The 18,602-nt window shown below is 37.6% G+C and overlaps 1 long non-coding RNA gene across 1 annotated transcript in view; it reads left to right on the top strand.

Annotated features, from left to right (window-relative positions):
* The window catches only part of LOC137045533 (uncharacterized), a 65,213-nt gene extending 50,000 nt beyond the window's left edge, over positions 1–15,213 (top strand). Inside the window, exons 3-4 of the long non-coding RNA XR_010898793.1 lie at positions 8,903–8,932; positions 15,064–15,213. This is a non-coding gene — a long non-coding RNA (uncharacterized lncRNA). The remainder of the gene's footprint in view (positions 1–8,902; positions 8,933–15,063) is intronic.
* Positions 15,214–18,602: the final 3,389 nt, after the last annotated feature.

Raw genomic sequence — 18,602 nt, 5'->3', positions numbered from 1 at the left:
GGTTTCTGCTGTAAAACATGAACTTGCAATGCCTTTACAGTGGACTATAGCCTACTGGACAATAGTGACTAAGCGTGTTTAGGTTTCAGAACGTGCTATATGTGGAGAATAATGCGTGGCAGTCAGTTCATTTTTGTTAAATTTTGCGTTTATCCGATTTTGTTAATCAATTCTTTAATTATACAGAGATTGACAGCCCTGTCGAGCAGCATTAACATTCTTTAAAATATCTTCTTTTGTGTTCAATAAAAGAAAGAAAGACAGACACGATATCATAGAATTTCATAGTAGATGAACATAGAATTTTTATGTTGGGGTGAACTGTCATTTTAAGTCTTTTTGAAAGAACGCAAAATAGTAATTTATGGTATTACAAATTTATATGAGTGGACCGTAAATTTTGCAGTGGGTGAAGTCTCAGAACTGTAAGGCTCTTTTAAAGTCTGACCTGCTTCCACTAGCCACAGTCGCCCGTGAGAGCCAAGGACAGGTTTACACAGAGAAGAGCTAGAGACTGACCACACTTCCTTATAAAAGTCTTTAATCTAAATTCTCTTTTTCTCTCTCAGTTCACATCTGCACATTTGAAAGGCTGACTGCAGAGTTCTTTGAGAAGCAGATGTGTTCATGCATAAACATTGAAACATCAGAGTTGGTCTAGGGTGGGTCTGGCACGGGGATCAGATTAGTGATGTCTGCTTCTTCTGAACAGGATTTTTTACCTTATTCTTATTTACTTTAAGGTTCTAAGTCTCCCTTTAGAATTATATAAGTGTAGGTATTTAGCCTTTACAAAATGGGCTGCTTGTTCTACAGCAGTAGAAAAATAATTCCATCAGAAACCAAAGCAACACAGAATGAAAGCCTGTCTGGAACAGTGTGTATCAGTGGACCAGAACCACAGAAATTGACCCTCTTTGCTTAAAGGCTGCATCATTCTGCAAAGGTTGAACCGAGCATTGTTAAAGTGTACCTTCACCGATTTTCAACCAACTTTGAATTGCCACAGTGTCAGTAGTATATGTAGGCCTCAATGAACATTGCTTATTTGCTCTCCGTGTTAGGTGGACTGAAATTGGTCAGCAAAAGTTCCTCAAAGTGCATCATCTGGTGGAGTTTTGACAGCTCCAGGGATTTGATTAAAAATACAGATTATTCTTCCGCATTTTTGTATTTTTGTATCCCTGTCGAATGTTAAAAGAACAGTTTTTGTGAGGGTAGGTTTATCAATGAAAATTGTATCGTATTATGTCTACTCTTTAAACAGCATTATGGAAAAATGTATAGCAACAGCTTTCTTAACTGGACACAGCAGCGTTTTGCTTTGGGGGATTGGGTGGAATTGATAGAACGTCAGTTTCTTTCAATTTTCCCCTCTGTTTGGCCTAAAACACTGTGTTCAGGGTCATCCAGTTTAAGGGTCAACCACAAACACAGTTTTGTCCAGATTTTTTGTCGGGCTGTTCACTCCGTGTATATGATTCTTTGCTCAAGTCGACTAGCCTAGCGGCAGCAACTCTCAATACACTTCTGAGCTGTAAACAGCAAACTCTGGTCGGGCCAATCACATCGTGTATAGAGTCGGTGGGCGGGGCTTAACATAATGATGGGTCGAGTTGCGCTTGCGTGCTTCTAGTAAACAAAGAAACTGGCGAACGACGATCTTTCGAATCAGCTTTGATCGCGACTCTGGAAGACTTGGAGTTAAGCTTTTCTCTGAGAAAAGAACAAAGAACGGCACTGAATGTATTACCATGTCAAAGAAAAGCTCCATGTTTACCACCCCACAGCTTGCTCGGAGCGCTCAGTATGCTGTAAAACTTCACTTAATATTAATAATATTTGTTTCAATCACTGAATGAAGCCTGTTATATTTGGGACAAGAGTCGCGAGTCTCGCGACCTTAAATTGCTTGCACAAAACTCTTGATCAGCTCTCAAAGTTTGTTCATTTAAACTGTTATCCGCAGTGAGGGCGAGAGAGAGAGAGGTCTGCGCTCTGCGGTCTTGGCCATTAGTTAATTTATATAATAATAATTATATAATTTATAATAACAATCTACTTGTTTTTGTGTAAGTAATACGTTGTCAAATATGTATAAACTTAAATAGACTACCTATACAATTAGTTATGTCTCTTTGTATTAATCTGTCCTGTTATTGACGTAATGCGCGTCATTGACAAAATGCGTGCCCAGATGTTCGAATAGTTCGAATATTCATGTTTGTTTTAGAGGGAATATTCGAATGCCATTTTTGAGCAATTTTGACAGCCCTATTGCGTGCAGAGGGAGTTTGAAAGACAACCGTTTATCCCGCCCCTCGGATTGAGCCCTGTCAACGGTGAGTTTCCAGACCAAACATCTTGATGTGGGTCTGGCTTGTCAGGCTACAAGTCGACACCATTATGACTAAAAGTTCGCTAAGAAGTTTTTCCTACTAAGGCATTGTGGTATTTGACTGGTCGGGTAGCACCGATTAAAAAATATATATATATTTTAGTAACAAAAGTAACATTTGTACTTGTAAGTACAAAAGTATCTGTCTGAAAACAAGACCTGTCTAAATATGTTTACCTTGGTCCATTTATAGAGAGTATAAACTATAACATTGCATCTTGCTAAAATAAAAGTCAACATTTTAACCGCTTTAAAGATTTTTTTTACATTTGTATTTTTAGACATTCGAATAAGATGAAACCTAATATTTAAATGTAAAATTGTACTTTTAGGATAGATTAGGCTGTGAAGGATCCACTTATTCTAATTGGGACAGCCGTCATCGAACCGCATTCCTTCAAATGCAGCCTCTGAGGACACAGCTAAAGTGTTAATCACTCCGCTTCGAATCCACTTCGGGTTTTTCTTTCTGAAATCACAGTAGCTTATTTTTCAAGGTCATTGGTCCTGTCACACATAAAGACTGCACATTTGGAGACACAAATTACTAACACACTTCAGAGTTTTCACATAACGATTTCTTTTAAATTTCACGATACCTGCTGAAAACATGCCACTGAGGACCAGTGAGGTGCTTTTGTATAGTCTAGAGAAGAACTTGATGATGAAACCTGTCATGAGCAAGACCTTGGGTCACACTGAAAAGGAATTTGCAAATACTTCATGTCTTCAGAGAAAAAAAAGACAGAATTTGTGTTCCCATGCATATAAATTGATGTTGTTATGATAGAAGTGGTAGGCCAGTCCATTTTTGAGATGGGGCTTTTTGCGTGGAGCTTGTCTGTTGAGTATCAAAACACATCCACCAAACTGCAGACTCTGCCACAATCTTTTAAAGAAGGCTGTACTATTATTAACAGTCAGAGCACAATCCCGCTCAAGGATGCCGCCACCCCTGTCAAACCCTGTCATAACATTGCTCCTTTCTGCTTCGGTGTGACTGGCATATTTTGAGAAACAAAGGAACAACACAGACCACACATGTGGCCACTGCTTTCACTCGACTCAAAGTAGTTGCGTGAAAGAGACCAAAGTAATTAAAGCAGAAGACCAAACATCAAAAAGGGATGGTCTTACAGGGGCTTACTGTTCTGGTTAAAAAAAAATTATATGTATTATATATATATATATATATATATATATATATATATATATATATATATATATATATATATATATATATATATATATATATATATATATATATATATATATATATATATATATATATATATATATATATATATATATATATATATATATATATTAAATGCATTTATTTGATATATTGATATAAAAATTGCCTTTACAGAAAATGTCTTTCTTCCACTTTTGAATAAATTAATGACTCCTTGCTAAATAATGTTATTATTTTATAAAAAGAAACCTTTATTGACCTCAAATATATTTACACACAGCTTCTTTTTTGATTTAAATTTTTTTTTATTGTTACAGTGCTTGTGAAACTAATATGTTTATAACTGAAAAATCAATGAATTTATATTAAAATAGTTAACTATCTAAAAAAATGTTTAATGTTAATATATTTAGGTTGTAGCATAATGTGGTACATAATGACATGGAACAAAAATTATGAATATAAGTTATGGTTACTAAAAAAACTATATATATATATATATATATATATATATATATATATATATATATATATATATATATATATATATATATATATAGTTTTTTTATATATATATATATAGTTTATATATATATATATATATATTTATATATATATCATTTTTATGGTGCAGATATATATATATATATATATATATATATATATATATATATATATATATATATATATATATATATATATATATATATATATATATATATATATATATATCTGCACCATAAAAATGATCCAAACCCCTTTTTTTATTTTGAAATAGAATGTGTATTTAAATCATTCACTTTTTGAAGCTGATTTTTAGTGTAGTTCTGAGTGACGTAGATAGATCTGTGGAAGATAGATCTGTGGGGAAAAAATATCATTACATTATTGATCAAATTATGAGTGCAAATTGCATGAGTTGATAACAGAACTTACAGAATGGATATGCTCTTAGGTAATAGCACTTCCTGTGCAGATTTTAATGGCAATAGTTTTGTCATTAAACTGTCCTTTTAAAATACTAATGAAATAACAAATGAGCTCCATAAAACCATTCGCCCACTGGGCAAAAGGAGCGGCATGTCTGCTTCTGTGAGGAAATATATTCTCTATTCACTAAAGCTTGGGCTTATCTGTCATCCATATTACTAGTGCTGACATCCAGAGCCTGCCAGCTGTTTTCACTTTTCCTCAAAAGTAGACTATTTAATGCTTAAGCATACTGCTCTCCTGTGATCTCCTAAATAACAGATGGACACTATCCAAGTCATCCTGTAGGCTTTTTGAGCTGTTAGAAACAAGGCAGCGTACGTCCCACAGCTGATGACAATCATAGCAACACACTCCCAGCAATCAGGATTTATCTTAGATGAGGTGGCATGAAGCCTTGGACTCTTCAAACAAAAGCCACCTCGTGACTTTAAGCTTTGGGCAAACCACACAATTATCCGAACATGCTGGCAATGCTCATTAACTGTGTTTAAAAAACAAACAAACAAAAAACAGTTCATGGTGTGCTTTGGGTTTGACCCTGAAGGAAAAGTGCTGTCCGTTAACAATCCCAATTACTCAATGGCAGATGCTCAATTGGCCCCTGAAGTATGCGATTTGTAATCTACCATCTTTGCTCATAGTCACAGAACGTTTTGAGACAATCACCTGAGACATAAATGCCTCATGAAAAATCAACTTAACAATTGACTTAACAATAAGGCTAGCCTGCTGACCTTGGGTGAGTGTGAGAAAGTTTTGGGCCACTTGATGAAAGTTCTTGAGAATTGTTTTTTCATGCCAGTTCTGCACTGCCACTAAAAATGTATGTATATTGATTTTGTGGATCCATTTTTATGCCTTGCAAACTTAAACATTTAGTTTTGTGTGACGTATTTCACATTGTTGTTGCAAATTGTGCTGATTTGCCTTCAAGATAAAAATATTTTGTATAATATTCCAAAAAAAAGCATGTTTATGAATTATAGAGTTATAGAGGATCGCTGTATAATTTATTGGGAAAGTATTTCTGCAAAAGTTTCAAAAAGTTTTGGGATGCCTGCTTTTACATGCACATGAACTTTAATGACACCCCATTCTTAATCTGTAAGTTTAATATGGAGTTGGCCTATCCTTTGCAGCTATAATAGCTTCAGTCTTCTGGGAAGGCTTTCCACAAGTAAAGGTTTAGGTGTGTTCATGAGAATTTTTTAACATTCTTCAAGAAGCCATTCTTAATTTGGGAGGTCAAGCACTGATGTTGGATGAGAAGGTCTGGCTCACAGTCTCCGCTCTTATTCATCCCAAAGGTGTTCTGTTGTGTTGAGGTCAGAACTGTGCAGGCCAGTCAAGCCTGCATTTTCATTGCACTTGGTGATGCAAGGCTTGAATGTAGCTGCTCGGCCATGGAAACCCATTCCATGAAACTCACTACACACTGTTCTTGAGCTAATCGGAAGCTAATCCTCCCCATGAAGTTTACTATTATAGTAACTATTGATTCTGCAGAATTTGTGAATTCTGCGCACTGTGCGCCTCCCCGCTCTGTGATTTTACATTGCCTACCACTTCATGGCTGAGTTGCTGTATTTCCTAATTGCTTCCTCTTTGTTATAACAGTTGAACGTGGATTTTTGTAGTAGTGAGAGAAATTCACAATTTCAGTACCACGCTTGAATTCACTGAGCTCCTGAGAGCGACCCATTCTTTCGCAAATGTTTGTAAAAGCGTCTGCATGCCTAAGTGCTTGATTTTATACACCTGTGACCATAGAAGTGATTGGAACACCTGACTTCAATGATTCAGAGGAGTACTTATGCCCAATACTTGTATAGGCATAGTATAAATACACTACAGTTACATTTTTAAAGGAGGATGGATTAAGTGACAGGAAATATATTTATAATGTTAAAGATACAAATAAATTATGTTCTTTTGAACTTTTTGTGCATCAAAGAATGCTAAAATAAATTTATTAAAGTTTCCACAAAAATATTAACCAACACTGACATCACAGGACTGTAATAACACTAACAGTTATTTTAAATTATAGCACAATATTACTTTTTTTAACTGTATTTTTGATATGCAGCCTTGATGAGCATAAGATACTACTTGGAAAAATCTTACCAACCTAATAAAATGTTTGTATTGATAGTGTGCATTGCTAAAAGTAAAAAGTTCTAATTCTTTCAATGTGGGGCCAGTAAAATGTTACTCTATGACTTAACGCTCTAGAAAGGTCAAGGAGTGTCAGAGGCTGCTGACATCATTTGACTGATCACATGATTGATCTGTCCTCCCGAGGAGCAGAGGAAGCCAAATCCAGCCGTAGAATTGAATGTCTGCTTCTCTCGGCAACAACGGATGGAATCAATATTTGAGCGTAATCACAGAGGACATTTATCACTATCATATGAAACCACCTGAACTTTGAAAAGCAGAACATCTGCATCTAAATTTAGCTCAAGATGGGTAACTTTAAGGATAGTACTGTAGCTCGTGTCCTAATACGTTCAGTCATCACACAAAATCATTTACAGCGGTTTCGGTCTCCAGGCGCATGTGTCCTTTTAGGTGGTTTCTGATTGAGCTCTAAATCATGTTGTAATCATAAATTGTTCTTTACAGATTCCAGCAGCATTTCTGCATGACTTGAGTTGAGAGGACTAACAGAGAGTATCGATAGAGCAGAACAGACGGGGCAGATAAAACACTCTGCTGCATCCTCTCATGTTGTTTCTCAAGTCCTCGTCTGAAAAAGGCATCAGCAGTCTCTCTGAGAGAACTATAACCCATTCAAGCCCACTGGGACTTGTGCAGGGGGCCTTTTCTCACATATCCCACTGTGGGGCGGAGCAGCATTCTTGTGATGCTTTTATTTATTTATTTTTTTGGGTTTTTGCGTATAGGGTTTGTGTGGAAAAGGAACCCTGGCTATCAACAGTGTCTGTTAATGACGGTTTGCATCAGTGAGAAGGCGTTACAAGGAGATTGACACAAAACTCACAGAAAACTCTGAAGAAGTATGGATAGTTCACCCAAAAATAAAAATGTTGTTCACTTATTCACCCTCAAATTGTTCTAAACCTGCACGAGTTTGTTTCTTCTTTAACACAAACATATTTTAAAGGGGTAATGAATTGAGAAATCAACTTTCCCTGAGCTTTTGATATATAAAAGGTCATGGTAATATAAGAATATCCTGTAAGTTTCAGAGCTGACAACTTTCTTGTTATTTAAAGAAAAGCTTTTATAGACACCAGGCCCAGCAAACGGTCTTGTGCTTTATACTGATGTCAGTGCGCGGCGAAACAAACACCTCTACAGAATCTACAGCACATCTAATCCAGTAGCCCCGCCCACCGACTCATGGAGGGCTTGTTCTAGCTGGTCAACAACAATAAACATGCCGAGGAAGATGGCAAGATATTGCGCTATTCCTGGTTGTGGAAGAACACAGTCGCTGCATAAGATTCCTTCGGATCCTAATATTAGGAATGTGTGGTTGAACTTTATTTTTAATGAAGTTCCAGCTCACGTGGGGAAGACATATTCACTTCATTTCACGGCAGAATCGTTTGTGAACAAATCTCTGGTCGATGCTGGATTTGGATCCGACAGGGATTGTGCAACACACTTATGTGAGTAAAACTATTTTTTATATGTGGTAGTATTGCATTGTTATAGGCCGTTTTGCTTAGACCGTTCTTGTTCTGCTATTCTCTCTCTCTCTCAAGTTGACATTTGAAGGGCAGTGCGCGGTTCGCGCTTATATCGTTCAATCTTGCAGGCTATATGTAATATAAAAATAATAGTCCAATCAATTGCGGGTGGATTAGAAGTAAATCATTGTGTTTGTCTGATAAAGATGTTTACGAACCCTGTGATCGAGAAAATCATTCCGGTTGCCGCTCTCCCTTACTCTCTCCTCTCTCATGTGAACTAAACTGACAGGCGAGTTTAAGCTCATTAAATATGCAAATTGTATCCAATCCTAGCCGTGGGTGTTTACTTTCAAGTCTCCAATGCGTCACGACCACCAAAACCCAGCGTTCAGGAGAGAGCCTCAAAACCAGTGTAGAAAATAGCCTATTACTTATTAGTTATGATGTTTTTGAATGTAAAAACCACACGAATGTCAGTAGCTGACCTCAGACAACATTATAAAAAAATAAAAAAGCCACTTCATGACACCTATAAAGTATGTTGGTAATCAAACAGTTGATGCTAGCCATTGACTTCCATAGGAGGAAAAAAATACAATGAAAGTCAATGTCATCATTCTTAAAAATATATTTTTGTGTGTTCAACAGAAAAAAGCGACTGTTTGGACAAACATGAGGGTGAGTAAATGATTTCAACATTTACATTTTTGGATGAACTATCCCTTTAAATACTTTGATTAATTTCATTCGATAAGCTTCCAGGAAGAATACACCCCTTCTGTAATGATCATGTTATTATTATATTATAAAATGTATCACTGCTTATTATAATGTATCACTGCTTATTATCTATATTGCCGTTCAAAAGTCAATGGTTGGCAGGATTCTACGCTCTCTTATTCTCATATGCTCGCCTTAATTTATTTGATCTAAAATATAATATTACAATTTAAAATAACTGTAACATTTATTTGAAAAATAAATATTTTGTAACATTATAAATATCTTTTCTGTCACTTTCAAGAAATTTAATTCTTTCTTATTGAATAAAAGCATTTCTTCAAAAAATAAATAAATCCTACTGGTCGTAGTTTTTCAAACTAATAATTAACGTGTGTACATTCATATGTAATCAAGGTGTAGCAAGAAAAAGTTTATATTGTTACTTAATTTTAAAAAAAATCTTGAAAATTGTACAAGTACATAACCACATAACCTACATGAGTTCATCTCTAAGACCTTGGCACATGTGTTTTTTTAAATGTATTTAAATATTTTTCCTTTTCCTTAACCTGGACATTTATGATACCGTATTTTCATTCTAACTTGTCTCCGAAAAGTCTGTGGTTTGGCTGACTTGTGAAATTCTTGATATGGTCCACAAAACTAGGGTAAGGTATATGCCCTGCGATCATTAGCTGTCAGGTTGAGGTTTGATTCAAGAAAAAGAAGTAATTCACAAACCAACAGGGGACGATACGCTGCTGGGCTTTATGAAGAGACATTCTCATTACCGCCCAATCTTTATGGTGAGACGGTTCAATCTAAAGAGCGGCTCCTTCTCCCAAAAACCAGCTGTCTGTCTTTTGTTGAGGTTGAGCTTTTTTTCCACCGCAGGGAGTTGGGGAGAGAAACGCGGGATGCTCCCTCCCTCCGCTCTTGCCCTGATGGGCTTTGCAGGTTTGGGAATCAGGAGAGAGAGCGAGAGGGAGATGTTTGTTGTGTTAGGGGAGAGATAGTGAGACTGGGAAAGTGATCAGGACACATGATAGGGGATGTAATGAAAGCGTCTTCCTTTTGCAATGCATCGTTCTCACTCTCTCTTCCGATCTCTTTCTCTTGTCTCCTGCATGTCGCACCTGCAATGCGTCTCATGTCTCCAGATTTCTGTCTCATCCCGTTTTTCACTTCCTTTGTGTCTCTACCAAGTCCAACCACCATGCACCACTTCAAAGTTCAGTGTGATTTGAGATCAGTTGTCAGCATTTGTTTTATCATTTTTGAAAGCATCCTTCAGTTTTCATTTACAGCAAAAAAGTAAGGAAAGGTGCGATATTGATAATTGATAAAAAATGCAGGCTTGCATGTATATAAAAATGCAGACATGCAGGGAACTACACTAACCTTTTCCACTGGTGGCACTTGCGCTACTAACTTTTTCAGTTACTGGCACAAAACATGATTTGGTCGCACAAATTATTTATAGTAAGCCACTCTGGATAATAATGAACAATAATGAAACTGTATTGCATACCGGTGCTTTTTTTTTACTTGCCATCTTTTAAACCACATGCCTTCTTGTTTTCTTTAACAATGGTTTGGATAGATTTATTGCAATAAAAAATACAGTACACAATAAAGTGCAAAATGAATTTCTTTTGCATTTCAACATGCTGTGGTGGGCACAGATGGGCAGACTCCTGAACTCTTAAGGAAAAATAAAATAAATATAATCCATAAAATAATAAGAAAAATACTATCATTGTGAAGCTTCAGTGCGTTTACATGGAGCACTATAATCGGTTTAAAAGTCCAATCCAAATGAAAATGCTCCATATACACACCTCAATCTGAATAAAAATGCCCAAACCGAATGAAATTGTAATCAGTTTGAGAGGGGTGGGATAAACCTTTTCATGAAAAATGTAACCATGTTAAACGACAGGGATCCCCTGGTGTTGAGACTTGTATGGCTTAATGTAACATAAATGATGTCTCTTACTGAATTATGTAGTAGAAAACCCATGAAAGATCTACGTTATTTTAAAAATCGATTTTATATTTGGACCATGGGCGGCGCCATTTTGTTTGCGTTCTAAGTTGATGACGTAGAGTGGTTGAACTCCTCAATCAGCTGGCATTACCCGTAGCTATTTTTACCACAACGCAACTCGAAAATTGTTTCAGAGTTAAACAAAACCAATGAATTCCTTTGTAATTATACTTAAAACACACTCAAACATACATGTGCACACAAACTCACCTACACAAGTCACAAACAGATCGGCGGGCGCGCACACGACAGGCTCTGTTTCAATCGAGATGTTGGGCTGCTCAGTCTCCACGACAGGGGCTGAATCTGAAATCGACCCTATACCCTTAAATAGGGCATTATTTGAAGGGACGGACATTTGTAGTGTTGTCCGACACCATAGTGGACATGTTCGAGTGCAGTCATTCAGTCTCACGTTCCACCGCAATAACGAGTGTACAGCCGATTTACAAACAGCTGTCCGACTTCACGCACTCAAACATACATGTGCACACAAACTCTCTCTCTCACACAGACTCACACACACCCCAACAGATCGGCGCGAACACACACACACCCCAACAGATCGGCGCGAACACACACACACACACACACGCACGCACTGCGTGCGCGCATACATAACCCTCAATCTATTCCCTGTGTTGATGTCCTAGATAGACAGTAGATGAACTGTAATGCCTAATGTGACCAGCAGAGGGAAATATCTAGGTAGGACGATGGGATAAAGTAACGTGAGGAAGAGAGGCAGGATGTTTTGGTGAGGATGCATGCGATTGAGACAGAGCAGTCTGTCGCTGACCTAGGTGTGTGCGCGCCCGCCGATCTGTTTGTGATTTGTGTAGGTGAGTTTGTGTGCACATGTATGTTTGAGTGTGTTTTAAGTACAATTACAAAGCAATTCATTTGTTTTGTTTAACTCTGAAACAATTTTCGAGTTGCGTTGTGGTAAAAATAGCAACGGGTAACGCCAGCTTATTGAGGAGTTCAACCACTCTACGTCATCAACCTAGAACGCAAACAAAATGGCGCCGCCCATGGTCCAAATATAAAATCGATTTTTTAAATAACGTAGATCTTTCATGGGTTTTCTACCACATAATTCAGTAAGAGACATCATTTATGTTATATTAAGCCATACAAGTCTCAACACCATGGGATCCCTTTAAACGACCTGACCGGATTACTTTTCAGTGTGCTTTTATATGACGTGATACACAGCGCGCGCCTTCACTACTGACTGCGCGCCGCAGAAAAATAATGTTGAGAGGAAAGTTTATTTTTCTGAGGGGTAAACTTTTTATTTCTTAAGAACGTATGAAGATAATAATGTTGGCATAATGACACAGACATAGCCTGGCTACATCCTCTCATCTTGACAGCGTTTGTCCCAGGCACTTTTTACTTCAACTGCTCCTGACAGAAGAGTTTATTTTTTCTGAGATGATTATTACACTTTACAACAAATAAATAGCTTTTATAAAACCGTGTAAGTCCTGGTGGCCGTTGAGAGTTGCTATGGCATCCGTGAACACATTCAGCTGCTGGAGAGAAGCGTCGACATTTCTGAAGCGGCAGACAAACTGCTCTGTGATGATTGCGATTGAAAGTCAGCTCGGTTTAGATAACATCTCATGTAAACAGGCCACTGAATCTTTCAATCGTAATTATTTTAATTGGAATGACAAAAAAGTGTGCATGTAAACGTGGCGGCTAACGTTAATGATTCGTGTTTGAATTGTTTTGACGCAGTTACAAATTTGGACAGTCCTGCAAGCAATTGATGGCCCACAGAATTTACAGTAACGTTACATACAGTGCATTGCTCCGTCTTGGTACCTTAACCACTGGTAACTTATTCTTCGAGCCACTGGTGTCGAAATTCATATGTCCGTTTCGTTTTTCCCGCGTGTGCTTTCCCTGACGAATCCTTCTCAGCCACATCATTCCCACTCACAGGCTCCGTTTGACATGTCGCATCGACATCAAGTGATGGTTCTGTTACACTTGAACTTCCCTTCTTACAATATGAGTCAATTGTCCGCTTAATTTCAACACGTACAGATTGTAGGCTATGTTGAGATATATGCGATTGCTGTGTGTGTCTTAACGAGAGGTATATTATTTTTAATCAACGTAGCCTACGCCTCGCCTACATTTTGGGAGGGGGCGGGGGTCGCGGGGTTGAAGCCAACTTGATGTGTTGAGAGCACGTTATAAAACGTTTTCTTAAAATACACATTTCTGTATTAATAAATGCTCATAGTAAATCATAGTATATTGCCTAAAACATAAGGTAGGTACAAAAATAATCAGTGATACATTTGCGACCCCATAGAAATTCGGGTCGCAATGGCATTTCATAAGGTCGTATATGCGACCATTTTGGTGGCAGTGTAGTTCACTGACATGCATATGTACAGATGGTGTTTGATGGGTTTGAATTTTTTTCGGGTCTGTATAAAAGGTGTTGATTGTATTTGAACTGGTTTTGAGGATGGAACCCTTGGTACCGTTTTAGGATTGTGTTCAGCGTACTTTTTATGCAGGAGTGCGATGAGTCTGACTAAAAATTTGTAAAGGAATTTTTCACGGAGATGACCTTATATGCAGATAGTTTGGGTGTGTTTTAATGCAAATTACTAACCTTGGGCATGTGGTCACTCATTTAGAATATTTTAAATTGATTAATATTAAAGTTAGGATAAGAACAATTTCATACGTTGAGAATTAAAGGGATAGTTCACTTTGAAATACATTTTTTATATGTTTTAGCTTACCTCATGGGCGTCCGAGATGTAGGAGTATTTGTTTCCCCAGTAGTTTCAATTTTGATCATTTTAGGTCAAACCGTTCTTGTCTGTGCCTCACATAATGCAGGTCTATGGTCACCACCTCAAAGAGCATACACAGAGAAGTCCAAATTAAACAATCCCCCATCGTAAGTACACACTGATGGCCTAAAACGCGAAACGAGTCGTTTGTGTGAGAAAACTAACAGTATTTATATAGTTTTTACCTCTTGTACATCACTTTGTCCGACTGATCTGAGGGCGCGCGTGCGTAGGTGTACAAGAGGTAAAAACGATAAGTAGACATTTTTGTGAGATATTCCCCGTATGAATAAATATAAAATTATCCATGTAATTAGCATTTTTGATGCTATGAGACCCAATGTATATAATTTATAAAACATTATATTATAGACATTCAGGAAGTAACTAAACTTATTAGTTATTTGCGTGTGTTTGACCAACTATAAAGTACCAGTTCCCTTTCAAGGCATTCGCCTTTTTTGATGGCAAACGTCATAGTCACGTGGCTTTAGTGCCGTCTTAACTCTGGCACAATTCCTAGCCGGCATACACTGCTTCAATCAGCCACCGAATGGTTGTACAGGCCTTTTAACTGAACCGGTGTCTGAAGTGTGAAAAATATGCCAATCTTATTGGCCATGGCAGTCATATGATGTCACTGGGTGTGCCAGCATATTTTTGAAAGGGTGCCCTCATTGTCTTCAGGAAGCCGTTTTTTTGTGTGCATGTTTAAAATCTCCCAAGATTGTCTATTTTCGAACCAAATATGGTTTTCCCCAAGCCTCCTCCCTTACCCCCGCATATGAGGAGATGGTAAGAATTATGACCTGTGCCACAGCTGGACTCAATCTAGCAGACTCGGCTTTAAGAAGTTCATTCCTCGCCACGTACAGCACAGTAAGTCTGGAGGCAATAACGTAGAGCCGATCGGAGGTTTCGCGTGAGCTCAAAAACAGTTCCCCATGAAGATTTTCCACATCTTGGTCAAGCGAATTTGGTACTCTGAGATTTCTGTATGAAGATGAAGCGATTTCAGTGTGCTGCATTATTGACAATAGAGCTGAAGGAACAATTTTACATTATTGCTAGTGGTAATCAGTACTATGCTGTTGAATGTGCTGCTGCAAATGCTGTTAAAGTGCTAAAGCTCAGCTTAATTCTAGAGAACACTTTTATCACTGCCTTTAACTGTCAATCAAGGTCCTTTCCTCTTTTTGTGTCAGGTAAAAGACCAGAGGATCAGAGAGGATGTGATGTTGGGTCACCAGTGGGCGGGGGTTTATAGCCTTCTCTCCTTACCGGAGGCAAGGCAATGGCACGGCCAATCCCACAGTGCATAAAACTGTCACACACCAGCTGATGGTGATGAACAGTCACCGCCAACTTGCAGATCACTGGACATAAAATAAATCCTTAAAATGAGCATTATGTTGATGGTCTGAGTGTAATATCCTTCAAACCATAAAGGGAAGACCAGAGCTCCTAAAAATAGCTATTACTTAAGTTTTTTATGACCTGTCCAATAAAACCACAATGGCATTTTAATGTGGACTTAATCTAATGAGAATGTGACCCTGCATTACCTATGCTCACAGATTGTTTTACCCATCCAAGCGAAAAAGAATTAGGAATCCTCAAAACACTCGTTGACCTGTAATAAAAAGGTTCATGTATGTTGTAACAATGACTTGAATCAGTAAGCAAATTAGGCTAACATGTGCTTTTTTAGTTAACAGAACACTTGAGAATAATTAGCTCTGGTGTTGATTCCAAAAGCCCTTTGGCTGATGATGTCACGTCACCATTAAGAACATGTTTATCATGAGATTCCACCATGATCAAGGCTCAGCTTGCTTATTTCAGTTAGACGGCCTATTCCCTCAAAAGGGCTCATTAGACCCATATGTTTAATGAATATTTCAAGGATTTTACTCCCATTGCAGCGTTCTTTTTCACCTGCTGGGTCAGTTATGTTTTTCATGCGCTTTCCTGGGTCAAAAGAAACAAAGATTTGTGTGTGATGGAATGGCAGCTCTGAATGAAATCTCCATCTCCAGCCTTCACAACCTCATTGTCCCCCCAGGGGGTAAAGAGGTCCTCCTGAGGGCCAAAGTCCTAGTGCCCCCTATAAGTGCTTCTTAAGCTTCCTGCCATGGCCTGGCTTTGTTCTGCTGTTGTGAGAACAGGGGCTACACACAGAGTGCAGTGCCTGTGAGCATATGTTCTTCTAATTTGCTTTGATAACTGCCAGATGATGAGGCCGGGGCCCCTTTCGAGTCTGTGCCGCGAGGACCAGGATGGGCCTTGTCTGGAAAGCGGGACGGTGGGGAGCCTAGAGATCTGTTCCTGGAATAAGGTCCCACTTTCTCTTCCTGTGACATGGAGGCTGTTTCGGTCACTTCTCTGCTGGTGAACCTGCATCTGTTGAGAGAAAGTGTCAAGGAACAAAAAGAAAATGCTGATGCTGTAAAATATTTATAATAAATTTTTAAACCATATAATTCTGACTGTAGATACACTTCAGTTCAAAAGATTTTTATAATTTACATTTTATTGCATTAATACGTTTATTCAGAAAGAGGCATTCAGTTGATCAAAATTAACATTAACAACATTTATAATGTTACAAAAGATATTCTATTTCAAATAAATGTTGAACCTGAGAATCCTGAAAAACAAACCTGATAATCATAAATGTTTCTATTACTATAATTAACTAAATATGATAAACTCAAAATTCAGACTTTTTTTCCTAGCAAATTCTGAATTTTTTCCTCAACATTTATATAAACTTTTAATTGGGGGTTATAAAGTCAAAATTGCGAGATATAAACAAGAGAAAAAAAATAATTATGAGACAAATCTTTATCAAATTTGACTTTATAAATCACAGTTGAAAGTTTATATCTCTCAATTCAAAGAAAAGTCCAAATTGTAAGATGCAAACTTGCAAATGCGAAAACAAAATGTGAAAATTGTGAGACAAAGTCATAATTAGCGTCCATACTTTTGTTTCCAGGTAGATTGATTTAAAAAATGGCTTTAACAGTTTGACTAAAGCTATCCAGTTAGATTGGAACTGGCTATTTTTATCCAGCTATCACCACTTTTGGATGCAAAATACAACAGACGGTCCATGAACAGACAGTGGGTGGTCTGAGAAATTAGACTAGGCGACACAGCAGAACCGGATTTCACCAAGTGCAACATGTTCCTGGATCAGCATTCCAATCAACCAATCAGATTTTAGGGACAAGTTTACAGTTTGTTAATTTTAGGCTTACAACCAGTTTTAGGTGCTTCTACATTAATATTGTTCACCTATCATTTTCCTCTGATTTTAGTGACAATTTATGGGTAGGGTTAGTTTTAGATTTAGGGATAAGGGTTAAGAAGACTAAATTTTTGGACAGGAATGTTGTTACAAATATGTTGACCCAGGAATGTGTCTAGCTTGTGGTGATACAAAATCTTTTTTTAGCACGTACATAACCAGCCAGTGTTCAAAACTATCTCCTTACCTTAGCTCACTTCACAACGGTTAACTTGTAATAATGTGTTATAATTTGAGTGGTACTGGTGAATTTCCGTGGGGAATTCAAGCACACTCAAAATAATGCTGGGTTAAAAACAACTCAAGTTGGGTTGAAAATGGACAAACGCAGAAATTGGGTTGTTTGAATGGGTCCATTTAGGGTTCAAACAACCCAATTTCTGGGTTTGTCCATATTCAATCCAACTTGAGTTGTTTTTAACCCAGCATTTTTTTTAAAGTGCATGTATTTACATCAGTACATCAAGTCTGTATACGTAAAGAAGGTGTCCGGCTAGTAGTAGTATTGCATGTGAGGATGCTGCAGGTGGTGGATCATTTATAGCCTTTTCTCACAGCAGCTGGAATAGTTAAATTTATCATTTTTGATGGTGGATTGTAATCCAGAAAGGTCCACATGACATCGTCAGTGGCAACTAGACAGATTACTCTGTAAAGATTAGACTGTAGAGAAATGTTAAATCTACAGATAACACTAATATAGACTAAATGTTCAGTTGTCACACAGTGCTGATGTTGTTAAAAATGTACAATTTAAATATAATAATAATTTGCACGGTTTGATTTGATTTGAGCTAAGTGATCGTTAGATTTAATCACCATTGGTAGCGCTATTTATTTATTTTTCTCAGTTGGTCAGCAAAAGGGGCGAACATGTTACTTGTTCAAATTATTATTTTATATTTTGGTCATACAAGACGTAATCTGTGATTCTAAAGTACAGTGAATACCCACACCGGTGCAGTGACTGAAACCCACATTAGATTTATCTGCGCTGATAGATGCAGAACCCACATACAGATGAAAACAAATAACTGCAATTGCAGCTTTCAAACAGAGATGGCGACAGATAGCCTAGAAATCTAGATGCACCCTAGCGCCAGCAAATCTAATCTGCCCACGAGTGTTGTCTAGCAACTCTCAATACACTTCTGAGCTGTAAAAACCAAACTCTGGTTGGGCCAATCACATCGTGTATAGAGTTGGTGGGCGGGGCTTAACATAATGACAGCAGAGTTGTGCTTACGTGCTTCTAGTAAACACAGAGGCTGTCAAATGGCGGTCTTTTGAATCAGCTTTGACAGCGACTCTGGAAGACTTGGAGTTAAGCTTTTCTCTGAGAAAAGAACAAAGAACGGCACTGAAGTCACTCTTAAAAAGGGAAGATGTGTTCTGAGTTTTGCCGACCAGATACGACGAAAGTTTAAT

This window comes from Pseudorasbora parva, chromosome 17, assembly GCF_024679245.1.
Source record: "Pseudorasbora parva isolate DD20220531a chromosome 17, ASM2467924v1, whole genome shotgun sequence".
Taxonomy (NCBI): Eukaryota; Metazoa; Chordata; class Actinopteri; order Cypriniformes; family Gobionidae; genus Pseudorasbora; species Pseudorasbora parva.
Note: the sequence above shows the minus strand (reverse complement) of the source record. Positions and strands in the feature narration are given on the sequence as shown.